A 13,238-nucleotide genomic window follows, 5' to 3' on the forward strand; every position below is an offset into this window, starting at 1 on the left:
GGCGTCCTGAAGCGCGGCCACGGCCTACGGCCCTGCCTACGGCCCATGCCTACGGCCACGGCATGGCGGCGCAGACCAGCGCAGACGGTACGGCCAGGCAATGCCGGCCAGTCAAGACGGGCCCGTTCCAAGAAGTGGGAGCCGGGCCGGTACGGGGCGTGGCGGGGCGTGGCGAGGCGGCGCGGCGCGGTGGACCTGCCTCGGCCCCGCTCGGCGCTCGGCCCGCCTCGTTCAGTCTTCCCTCGGCGTCGGACCCAGGCGGTACCAACCAGCCCGCGGCGTGCGTCCCTGTGCGTACCTGTCTACAGCGTCGCCTAGCGTGGCGCAGCGGTGTGAGCGTGAGCGTGTGCGTGCGCGTGTGTCGAACGAAGAAAAGTGAGTGCAGTGTGTCAGTGGGGTTGTTGGTTTGTGCAGTGCGTGCGTGGCGAGCGCTTCAGGAGTGCGGTGCAGCGACAGTGCAGGTACGTAGCATGGACAACACGCACTCCTCGATGGCGGCGCGCGCGGCTCGCGTGTCCTTCCGGCACGCCCTGTGCCCTGCACGCCCTGCAAGCCCTGCACGCCCTGCACGCCCCGGCACGTCCGGAGCCGCGGGGCTGCATCCCGGCCAGCGCGGCCAGCCGGCCAGCCGGCCAGGGACCCGGAGGGAGGAAAATGGGAAAACGGGGTCACGGCTGAGGCTGGCTGGCTGCGCGCCGCCACGCCGCATCGCTCAGCGCCTGCTTCTGAATGGGTGGACCACGCGGCGAGCAGCGATCCCGGCCAGCCCGGCCAGCCGACCGGACGGCGAGAAGGCATTGCCCATGGCACTGCCATTTGAATAGGAATATGAACGGCGAGCTGACCGGCCATGGATGCCCATGGATGCCCATGGACTGGCCGCGCGGGGGGTCCCGCCTGGTCCCGCCCGGGGTCCAGCCTACAGGCGGCGCCACGCACACTTTGTAGACAGGAATGTGGACCTGTCGCGCTGTCGCGTCCCGAGACTCCAGTTCAAGCCGCTCGTCCTGTGACTCTGTGACGCTGCCGGCGGTCCCCGGCGGCCCGCGGCCCCGCGGCCCCGTTGCCTAGAGTAGCCCAGGGGAGTCGTCCGATTCTCTCCCATTTGAAGCTCGCCTGCCTTGCTGCCGCCGGTCGAGGACTTCCCCGGTCGGCAAAAACAATCGCCAATGGTGGAGGTAGTCCATTCAACTGCCATTCAGTGCCCCGACTAGATTGCCGCGTCGGCGAGACGACGTCGCTAAACCCGGTCAGTTTTCGCCGAGCGCCTCGCCCCGCTCCACCCCGCCCCGCCCCACCTCGCCGCGGCCGCGGTGGCAACGACATTGACATTGACCGTGGTGGGGCGTGCCGTGCCCGCCTGGTGCCCGCCTGGTGCCCGCCTGGTGCCCGCCTGGTGCCCGCCCCACACGCATCTCAATCGGGCTCGCCTTCAACGCGGTCCTCTGCCGCCAATTATCTGGGTCATTGCTGTCGGTGCGGTCGGTGCAGGGCAAGCCTGTCTTGTTGCAGTTCCGTTGGGGCCCTGGTTCATCCCCGTTGCAGCTCCGTCAAAGCCCCCTTGGTGGGCGACTGCATTCCGGCTGCATCCTCGTTGCATACCTGCTGCGCTGTTGCATCCCCACCGAAAGACCTGTTGGAGTCCCAGCCCTGTCGCGTCCCCGTTGCATCCTGTCCTCGTCCTCGGAGGTGCCCTTATCAGCGTCCTCAGCGGTGTCCATTGTCGGTGTCCTCAGATGTGTTCTTGGCGGCGTCCTCGGAGGTGTCCTTATCGGCGTCCTCAGAGGTGTCCTTGTCGGTGTCCACGAAGGTGCCTTTGTCGGCGTCCTCAGAGGTGTCCTTATCGGCGTCCTCACTGGCGTCTTCCTTGGCGTCCTCGTGGCGTCCTCGTTGCACCCTCGTTGTGTCCCCGTTGCATCCCAGCCCGCCACAGCCAGGAAGCCGGGCGGCAGGGCTGGGCGGCAGGGCTGGGCGGCCGCGTTGCCGGCCAGAGAACAGTACGGCAGGCTGCAGCGTTGCCGCGCCGCCACTACAAGCCAGCAAATTATTTGCGGGCCCACTTAGTTTTGCATGCCTTGCAAAGGGCGACGGGGCGACGACGGGGCGACGGGGCCGTGCGAGGGTCAGGTTGGGTTGGCGGCAGCCGAGTGTCACTACACGTGTCGCCCCGTCGCCCCGTCCTCGTCGGCCCGACACCAAAACCTGTAAAATGGCGGCGTGGCGGAAACTGTGGTCGCCTGGAATGCCGGCACAACCGGGCACAGCCGGGCACAGCCAAATCGGAACGTGGCACACCGGGCCTACGGGCGCACCGCCGCACCGGGCACACGCCTCGAGGGGAAGGGAGAAAAGAGGCCTGGAAAGCTGATTGATCTCGTTTCGTCGCGTCTTCCCTCTAATGAAGGTTATAAATTAGGCGTTCGCCAATTAAAGGAGGCGCTGCGAAAAGGGGAAGGGAAGGAGTCTTGGGGCCGATCCATCCGACCCATCCGACGTGTGGCCTGCATGCAGCGCCACGGAGCGCTGCCAAGGCCAAGCTCAAAGTGCAGCCAAAGCGCAGCAGCCAAAGCGCAGCCAAAGCGCAGCCAAAGCGCAGCCAAAGCGCAGCCAAAGCCCTGGCAGAGCACTTTTGAAGCGCCGCCAAAGCGCTGCCAAACGGCGACCCAAGCGCCGCCACAGCCTGGGAACAGCGTGCCGAGGCGATAAGTCGGTGGAGCAGCTTTTGCTCTTCTTCGCCTCCTCCTCATTCATCCGCGGGAAAGTGAACTTTTCGTCTTTTACAGTGTCCGTAACAGCCAAGGCACCCCGTCTAAACCGTTGATCCCATCACCGAGCCCGGCTCACGCTCGCGGAACCGAAAGTAAAACCTGCACGCGGCGTTTCCTCAAACGCCAAATGTACTTGGCGGCATCCTCCATTTCCCTTGTGACGAATGCGCCGCCGTGTCGCGCCGCGCCCCGCGACACCAGTCTCCGCTGTGTCTCCTTAGAGTCTCGAGACTGCCTGGATCCTTTCCTGATCTACTTTTTCTTGTACGGGTTGGCCTGCCTTGGCCAGGAGGCCCAAACTCGTTTCAGACAATAACGGACCTGGAGCTGCGCAGGAGCCGAGCCGAGCCGCGCTCAGCCGCACGGCACACACACACTCACACACACTCTCTCACACGCGCGCGCGCACACACACTCACACACACATACGCACACACTCACGCAACACACACACACACACACACACACACACACACACACACACACACCCTCGCGCCCGCACGTGGTCTCTCTCTCCCTCTGTAAAAAACTATTTTCTCTCATCCATTGTGGATTTGTCGAGATGCAGCTGAGATTACACACGGGCCATGTCGAACCGCTTAAAGTCCTCTCAGAAACAAAGATAAAGTATCTCTTCCCCCTTCCCCTCCTTTCGTCTTGATCACGCGCGCCGCCCATTTTGTCGGGAAAGAAGAACAAGGAGTGGTCCAGCGTCCAGCGCGGCGGATCCACCGATCCACCTCGCGCTCCATCAGTCAGCGTGGCACGGCCGGGCCCGGCCGGCCGGGGCCCGGGGGGCTCGGAGACGTCGGAGGCGGTGCTGTCGTGGTGGACGTGCTCGTGTGTGAGTGTGTGAGTATGTGTGTGTGTGTGTGTCCTCTCTGTCCATTTATAATACCTATTACTCCGACCAAGGGCCGCGCCCAGGGAGGCCGCATCGGAAAGAGGCGCGATCAAGTAATGTCGAATCGGAAGAACAAGTGCAGCAAAGACAAAATAAAAGAACGACAACTACAACGCACACACACACTCGTAAACAAACAACAACAGCGAAAGAGCGGGACGTGCGGTGATGCGGCGCAATGCGGCGCAATGCGGCGCAATGCGGCGGCGCGCGGCGCGGACCTCGGCGGATCAAGAACAAGTTGCGGCCCGGCGGCCCGGCCCGGCAGCGCGCAAGGTACAGCCAGGTCCAAAAACGCAGCCCGTTTCAAACTTGCCGCCAAGGGGGCATTGAGCTGGCAGCCCAGCGTGTGATTCGGGCAGGCAGGCAGGCAGCGCCTGTTTGGAATTCCTCGCCGCTTCCTCGTTTTGCGTTTCTAATTTGATTGACGACGCGCCAGCAGCAGCCCGACCGCCTTTCCATGAATTATGAAGCGTGTTTGTTGTCTGCACGACGGAAGCGTAGCGCGGCGTAGCGCAGCGCTGCAGTTGGCAGTGTAGCGGCGAGGCAGGCGAGGCAGCGCCACCAGGAGTGTGCTCTATGCGGCTCCATGTGCCCATGGCAGATTGATCGCAGCCATGTCGAAGCCGGACGAACCCTGACGAAGCAGCCGGACGGACCCCGACGAAGCGAGCCGGACAAGCAGGACGAAGCTGAGGCTTGACGAAGCCAGGCGAAGCCGCGAAGCTAGCCGGGCCGTGGTCGGCCGTGGCGGAGCCGGTCCCACAGTCCCACGGCTCAGGCTAGGCTCAGGCCTAGGCTCAGGCCTATAGGCTCAGCCGTCATGACGCCGGTCTGGCTGCTCGGCGCTGTTCGGCTCGGATGGTGGATGGGGCTCACATTCTGTCCCGGCGTCCATGCTGTACTGCACTGCTGGGAACATAATCGGGATTCGAGTTGGTGCGGTCCACATCCGCGTGGCACCGGCTGTACCGGCGGCAGTCCTTCGGGCCACACGCACACACACAGACAGACGCACGCACACATTGGCGGTCGAAAGGGTGGGGCCACAATTAAGGCGAATGATGTCCCGAGACTTTGGGGCCAATTAAGGAGCGAGGGACTTAGCAAGCATGTCGATTAATTGGCAGTAATTTGCACCTGGCGCCGCGCGGGGCACGATTCGCACTTCCGTCAACGCGGAGACCTCGACGCAGGGGGCAGGCTGGGCGGGCCGGGCAGGCTGACCGGGCCGACCGCACCTCGCGCCTCTCGTTAAGGCTTCCTTCCTTTGGGATCCACGGCAGGCCCGCCTCGGTGCACACCCACACTACTCGTCCTGCCCTGGGCACTCGTCATGGCCGAGACCAAATTGCATCGCGGACCGCAAAGCCGCGCAAAGCGGTGTGGGAGCAGCAGCCGGCGGCAGCCCGGGCACTTACGCTGCCTGTGTATTTTTGTCTTCCGTCAAAACGACGAGATTTTATCGTCGCGGCACGGCGTGCGTCCCGTCGCTAAGTCTGTCTCGTCGTGAGTGTGACAGAGACAGAACGACGGAGGGACTCCTTGGGATGCAGCCTGCTGCAGGAGTCCCGGGGCGTCATCGTCGTGGCTGTGTGGTGGAGCTCGCGCCCACCGCCGCCGTGCTGCCAGTGCAGTCCCGGCCGACGCCGCCGACGCCGGCAAGCCGAGCGGAGCGATAGCGGGCAGGGCGGCCCGAACGGCCGGCCCGGATCGTTTGACCGGAGCGTCGTTGGACAGAGCAGCGCCGAAGCGCTCGGCATTCTGCTTGAGCGTAGGGCCGGAACGTTTGTGCTCAAGCGTTGGGCCGTTTTGCCGCGGAGACCCTAGTCGAGGGCGTGGCGGGGCGCAGTGGGCCAGAAGATCCGTGGAGGCGGCCAGAATTCTGGACGCGTTTTGAGCTCTAGAGTCCGCTAAGCAGGACTCGAACTCGAACCGAACTTGTAACTCCACCAGTCGATTGCTCTCCGCACGAGGAACCCACTGGTGGGGTAGAACGCTCGGTTCGAGTCCTGTCCGGCGACTCTGGAGCTCTAAACGCGTCTGGAGTTTTAGCCGCCTCCACCAGTCTTCTGGCCCACTGTGGTCAAGCCGCGAGTCTAGCACTGGCCCAAAACACGCCGTCTCCCACGCGCCGCATGTAACGCAGTGAGAAGATCCTCCACGCGCGCCTTGCCGCCCCTTACGTCGGATTACCGTCTAGACGGGGCCGCGTGGGTACTGCGTACTGTGGTACTGTACCACTCAACCTCTGGGCCGCGGCCGGTGCCGGCCACACACCTGCACGCCTGGGGCCCGCGACAAACCGGGCCCAACGCTTACTCGTGGAAGACAGCTCCGATCATTGAAGGGTACCCAGAAAAGCAGCTTCTTGCCTTGGAGTGACTCCTTTCATTGCTCTCGAGCGAAGCGAATTTTTCATTATGTCAACGGGATTCTCTCCACAAGAACATTTTCCGAGGGACGAAAAGCCCCTTGAGTATCACACTTTGTGGAAAACCTACAGAAACATGGTCCACTAGAAAAAAACCGAGGGAACTCGCGTCGAAAGTCGTGAGGCTTTTGTCTTCCCTGACCTCCCCCATAGCACCGCCAGCACCGCGCTTCCCAGCCCGATGAGCCGCCCGGAGTCCGGAGGGGACACTGGAAGTGTCGCTGGGGCGCTGCGCCGCGCCGAGCCGCGCCAGGACGTGTCGTAACGGTGGGAGAAAACGGGCAGAATGAAAACGCGGGGCAGACGGCAGGCGCTGGGCCGCGCGGGGCAGGTCTGCCTTAATTACGTCAAGTGAAGTGCCTCTCTGCGCTTCGCGGTGCCTCGCGGTGCCTCGCGGTGCCTCGCGGTGCCTCCAGTGTGTCACAGCGAGAAGACGGCGAGGCGTGGCCGTGCTTCGCCGTGCTTTCACTGCCCCGCCGGCCCTGTCCTGTCCCTCCAGTGATCTTATTATTCTGTGCGTCGTCTCGCGCATCTCCATCCGGGAGCGGCACGGCAGGCACGGCGGCGGCGGGTACACTGGCTTGCAAGCGACTCGGCGAACCTGCGGCGCAAAGAAGTCAAAGTTTGGAAGTGCTCGGGCGGGGCAGACCGGCCAGACGCGCTGCCGTCCCTGACCACTGATTACACACATTCTGCGGGGCCTCGGATTACCGGGTCGGCCAATAGCGGCGCTTCAATGTCCTTTCAGTGTGCCGGGCCCGCGCATTCCGGCCTGGGCCACCGTGTGGTGTACGCGTCTGTGTGTGTGTGTGTGTGTGTCTGTGTCTGTGTATGTGTGTGTGGCGCGTAGTTTCTCTCACCTGAATAATGGCCTGAGATGAGCGGGTTTACGTGCATATCAAGGAGGCTCGTTGGCAAATCAAATCGACTTTAATCGCCCCGCCCCGCCCCGCCCCGCCCCGTCTGCCAGCCAGTCGACGCACGCCGCTCTCGGAGCACTTTATGTACTCGCTGCAGTCCGTGAGGAGCGTCGCAATATGGCCTCTCGGGGACGCGCACGCGCCCACACTGTGAAAAACATAAACTGCGCCAAACCTTACTTTTTTTCTTCCTGTCGCTCTAGTTAAAATTCAAAGCGCGGGCCGGTTTGATCATCGGTCCTTGTGGCGCCCCATGACCCACTGTAAAATTTGGTGTACAATGATTGTGTGAATGTGCAAGAATGTGCAAGATTTCTGGCGTTTTTGCCACACATGTTGCCTACTTACAGGCGTTTTTGCCACCTGAATGTGGAATGTGGTCAAATTTTGTACAATGAATGTGGGAAGCTGTTTCCCCCTCGCTCACCCTACTTGCGCGCCGCACCCTGGCGGCCTGGCGGGGCTGGGGCCTGGGGGGCTGGGGCCTGGCGGGGCTGGGGCCTGGCGGGGCTGGGGCCTGGCGGGGCTGGGGCCTGGCGGGGCTGGGGCCTGGCGGGGCTGGGGCCTGGCGGGGCTGGGGCCTGGCGGGGCTGGGGCCTGGCGGGGCTGGGGCCTGGCGGGGCTGGGGCCTGGCGGGGCTGGGGCCTGGCGGGGCTGGGGCCTGGCGGGGCTGGGGCCTGGCGGGGCTGGGGGGCCTGGCGGGGCTGGGGCCTGGCGGGGCTGCCGGCACCCCGCGGCCCGTGAACGGAACACGCTGCGCGGTCTGCGCGGGCTGCGCGCTGCCTCTCGTATCGCCCGTGGTAATGAACGCCTCAAAATCTAGATCGGCCGCACGCATCCTCTTTAAGCTTTTTAATTGCCGGCGGGGCGATGCGGGGCAGTGCTGCGGGGCGGCGAGATGGAGGCCACCGCGCCGTCGAAGTGTGTCAGCACTAAAACGGAAAAAATGAAATAAAAATAAATAAAATGACGCCAATCTTTTCTCTCCTTCCGATGGTTCCCGATGGTTCCCGATGGCGCGCGCGCCGCTCGCCTGCCCCGCGCGCCGAGCCATTTCTGTTTTACAACGCGTTCTTCTCACGTCCCGCGGCGGAGCGGCGAACAAAGCCATGTCGACAAATGGGACCGATAGAACAATCGGTGCGGCGTTTGTGGCGTTTGCTTTGCCGAGCGCGGACTGAGCGCGTTTTGGAGTGAAACCCGCTCGGGACGCCCCGCCGCGCCGTGCCGCGCCCCGCACCGTGTCACTGCCACTGTCACCGGGCGCGCAGGGCAGTGCCCGGGGCCGCCCAGCCCAGCCAGGCCGAGCCAGCCCAGTGAAAGGGGGAAAGTAAAAGTGTTTTGTGTCGATTTGGTGCGCGTCAGTGTGCAGCTGTCTCAAAGGATCCATGCCGGCTGGCGGGCGAGGCGGGCGAGGCGGGCGGTGCTCGTCGCGGACTCCTCTCCAGCCGAGCGGCGCAGCGACGCGACACGCCCCAAAGTGAATTGCCGCCTCGGCGACTCGAGGGGCTTACGCCGGGATCATCTGCTGCCGTGCTGTCGGCCTGTCGGCCTGCCGGCCACCGGGCCCAAACACCTCGAGGTGTCCATTACAGCAAGGTGTGCGAGAATCGGGCCCCTTTTAGTCGATTTCACTTAATCCTGTTGGGATGTGTCAGGCCTGACTGCGTTCTAATGCCGCCGTCAGGGATTGTTCGGGCGCGACGTCCTGTTTACAGGCCCATCCAGCGATGATGATGACGTTCAGTGCGGAGGGCTGCTGTCGCCGCCGACAGGTTGGTCCGACCTCCGCGCCTCCTTCGCCGCAGTCCGTCACCCTGCATGGGGTTAGGCAGACGCCGCTTGGCTCCTGGCTTCGCGTAGCTTGGCCCCCTGCTGGCCTAGCGGCCGAGTGTGCGGCGCTCGGTACTGTGCGGTGCTCTTACGACGCCGTGCTTGGCGTTGCGGCGCGGTGCCGCGCGGTGCCGGCGGTCCTCACGCCGCGCTCGTTGGCTGGCGTGATGTTCCAGGCCAGCGTGCTCAGACAACGGGCACGGCGGCCACGGCGGCCACGACACGGTGCCGGGGCACGGCGGCACGGCGGCACGGCCATGTGCTGCAAGACCTGCAGACATCAATGCTCCGCGGCCATGCCTACTGCATCGCGCTGCGCTCGCTGGCTTGGCTGCACTGCCGTGGCCGTGGCCGGCGTGCCTCCGCCGTGCGGGCCCGGACCGCGCGTCTCGGCCTCCTGGGCAATACCCCCCTGCCCCTGCCCCCTCCCCGGCAACCTGTCTCTGCCCCGCGGACCCCGCGGACCCCCGCGTGCCGGCTGGAAGCATGCTGGAAGTGGGGCGGAACCAGGAGGCATGCGCGGCGCGGCGCGGCACGGCCAGGCGGCTACGGCGCCCGGCCCGGTCCAGCCTGCCTTCCAGCCTTCCAGCCCTCCTTCCTTCCAGCCGCGCCGCCGCTCCGCCGCCGCGCCCACCTCACGTGGAGATGGCCGTGGCCGTGACGAAGCCGGAGGACGGCCGGCGGTGTTGCCGGTGCCCCGCGAGGACCGCGACGACCGCGAGGACGCGCCCGAATTTGAAGGCGGCGCGCCAAGGGTTGCGACGCCGGCTTCTGGTGGAACGAGCCTGTCAAAATCAAGTGTACGTCACAACGAAGTGGGTTCTCTCATACAGGCCCGTCTCTTTCGACGCGATTAGCTTTAACCGTGATTCGGGGTGATTATTAAAATTCTTCACAAAGCGGCATTAAAACCACGTTGCAAAAATTTCAAAAACACGCGTTTTTGTGAGAATTTTAGCGAAAAGCAGCCTGTTTGTGGACAGTTTTTCCAGCGGAACGGCGAGGCTCCATTAACGTATTCCTCGCCGCTGTCGGCCGTGCCGGGCCGTGCCGGACTCTGCAGGCTGTGCGCTCGATAATCAATGCGTGTGTGCGGTGTCTGCTGTGCGGTCCCGTTGTGTACACACCGGCGTCACACACGCCTGCCTGCCTTGCTGCCTCGCCCCGCCTGCATTCTTACTCCACGTCAAAATTCAAAGCGACAGCAGGCGCGCAGCTTTCCCGAGACCCCGAGCGCCGACCAGTCTGGTCTGACCACACGCAGAAACAAAACTCGAGGCTGCACCTCATTTTAACTTTTATCTGATGTGGTGCCAGGGACCCTCTGTGTGTTCGTTTCTTTCCAGTGCGAAGTGCAGGCGCACAGGTCTCCCTTATCTCGTACCCGGTAAAAACTTTGTCCGGGTTTAAAGGACCAGTCAGGCAAACAAGATCAAAAACCCGAAACAACGCCAACCTGACTTTTCAGGCATTACTTCGCGAAATGGACAGACAGCGGTCACCAAAGATCCTGAAGGTTAGCAGCACAACATTAGCATAATCTGCTAAGCTTTCCGAGTCTAGCATTTTGGGAGTGTTCTGCTGCTGGGTTGTTTCGGGCTGTCCTGCGAGGCACTCCATGGAGTGCCCTGTATGTATTGTGAAAATTCCTGCCGGGACGCATACATAATTTTCTTTTTCGCTATCGTTTGGAGTGCCCCGATGACACCAATGAGGACCAGGGACTCAGTGAACGGATGAACCTTGTTAGAAACCTTGTCCGCTCGAGAGACACCATCAATCTGAGTGTGGATTGTGGAGCTGAGCTGCCGGGCCACGCGGCAGGCCTGCAGACGACACAAACCGTCGACTAATTGGTCTCCAGCAGGGAGCAGCAAATGCTATGGTTTTTCTCTTTCGGGCCCGATGCGCTTGAGTAGTGCCCGTGTCACGCCTGTGTCACGCCTGTGTCACGCCTGTGTCGCGCCAATGTCACGCCTTGTCACGGTTGCGTCACGCTGACGCCCAGACCAACGAGGCGAAAACGCGGCCAAAAAAAATTAAGGAAGCGCGCGCGCTCCGCGGCCCCTTCAAGGAGCTACTAGTACTGAGTCCAAACAGCAGGTCTCTCCCTCTCTCTCTCTCTCTCTCTCTCTCCTCTCTCTCTCTCTCTCTCTCTCTCTCTCTCCCTCAGAGGGCGTCCAGTTTGGGCACGTTTGGGTGTGCGAGCGAGACAAGCTGCTCCGGAATCAGACTTGCTGAACAGGAGGAAGATCTGCGAACGCCGACCGGCAGACGATCAATTGTGGTCCAGCCTCTCAAAGTTTAAGTTCGGACTCCACGATTGCCTACTTTCAAGTGCACAGTCCGACTTTTTGCCTACCTTCCGGGTGGCTTCGCCGACTCCACGGAAAAGGGGAGGGGTGGGGGGACTTCCTCCTCCCCTCCCTGGATCCGCACCTGAATGCCGCTCGATAGCTCGATAGCTCGCTCGATAGCGGTGGCGCGCCGCGGCGGCGGTAATGCTGTGAGAACGGCCGGAACAGAACAGTGCCGCAGCAAGCATGGCGAAGCGGGGCGCCTTCCCTTTCTTTTGTTTGATTGTTGCCAGTGTTCTCAGGCTATTTACATTCCTCCAGACTGTGCCGCCCCCTCCCTCCCCCTCATCGCGGGATGAAGTGCAAACTGAGTATTACTCACCCGGTTACGTACCGTGGGTATATGCTCCGCTAGACAATCAGGCGTTTAGCGGTGAATTGAAATTGTGTGTGTGTGTGTGTTTGTATGTGAGTGTGTGAGAGTCGAAGCGCGCGCACTGTGCAGTGCTTTGCAGTGTTGTGCATGTGTGTGTGTGTGTGTGTCTTGATGTACATAAATCACGTAGCATTGTTGGGCCGTCGCGGCTCGTTTTCCCTGATGAGGCCGCGAATGGAAATGAGCACGCGACCCACTGGTGTGAATGTTATTAGGAATATGCTCGTAAATTCTCTGTTGATCGCAAAATTTCTGAATTTTTATTGTTTTGGTTCAGTTATTTTTTAAAAAATGTTTTCCTTGTTTCCATGATGTGGGCCTTCTAAAATGTCTAAAGAAGCTGGCGAGCAACAAAATTTGAGTAGACTTAAATCCGTGGGAACAACTAGTTGTGCCTCCTCAGCCTTTGCAGTTTACTATTAGAATAGGTTGAACGGTGGAGGCTTTGAAACAAAATCCGACTGGCAGATACGTGCAGGAGTTCGAAGTCCTAAATTAGGATAGTGGCCTGTGCCGCCTTTGTACTGCGTAGTAGTACTAGTGTCTGTCTGCGAGTTAGGTCTTCCAGCTTTGTGATTGCTGGACAACGCTCGCGCCAACGCTGCCGCCCTGCCGTCCCGTTAACTCACAGTGCTCTGCTCGGCGTGTTGCAGGTCCGCGCTGTCGGCGCCATCCGCGCCGTCCGCGCCGTCCGCGCCATGGGGTGCTGAGGCTGAGGCCAGCCCCGCCACGGCCAGCCCGCGGCCACCCAGCCATCCTCGTCCGTGAGGCCGTGAGTAGCGACATCTCTCTCTCTCTCTCTCCGGCCTGGCCGGGTCTTCATGAGCCTGGCCTTCATGGGCCGGGCCGGGCACGCGGCTTGGCCGTGACCGTGCACTGCAGCGGCTCGCCCAAGCTCGCCCAGGCTCGGCACTCTCACCGCGTCGCGCGGCCGCCGAGGACGCCGCCCTGTCCGGGACCTACCCGCCCTGCCCTGCCCGGCCTGCCCCACTGGGCACGGTTCTGCATACCAGCCGCCAGCAGCCGGCGGGCCCCGCCAGCCCCGGCAGCCAGCCGCGCCCCGGCCGGAGAGCGCGTCCTCCTGGCCGGCTGCCGTAACACTGTTTATACAAGACGTGTGACGGGGCCGCACGCCACGCGGCACCGCCAGGCCGGCAGCCAGGCCGGCAGCCAGGCCGGCAGGGTCTATAATTTGACCCGTTTATGTCGAAACCAAACCGCCCGGGCGGCAGGGCCTTTGGCAGTGCCTTGGCAGGGCCGGCAGCGTGCCCGTGTCGTCCTGCCCCGCGTCTCGCCCCAGCCCCATCGCCCCATCGCCCCATCGCATCGCGGATGGCAGCGGCAGGTCCTCCGCGATATGAGCGGCCCAACGTGGCAACGTGAAACGGAACCCTCCACTCGACCGGCCGGCGCTCCGGTCGACTGGTTCTGCACGCTGATCCCGAACATTCGCTCTGTCTCCCTCGCACTCATGAGGCATCCCGCGAGGCCGGAGACAATAATTAAGAAAACACGAAACCGAACGTGTTGATTTGGGTTTCACATCATAGTTTTAAGTTCGAGACGGTTAAAAACAATCTCGTGCAGACTTGTGCAGGCGCGTCCCTGAATGTAGGCAGTTCTCCGACCGCCGCGCCACCGCGCCG

This window comes from Thrips palmi, unplaced genomic scaffold (genome assembly GCF_012932325.1).
Source record: "Thrips palmi isolate BJ-2018 unplaced genomic scaffold, TpBJ-2018v1 HiC_scaffold_5, whole genome shotgun sequence".
In the NCBI taxonomy this organism is placed as follows: domain Eukaryota; kingdom Metazoa; phylum Arthropoda; class Insecta; order Thysanoptera; family Thripidae; genus Thrips; species Thrips palmi.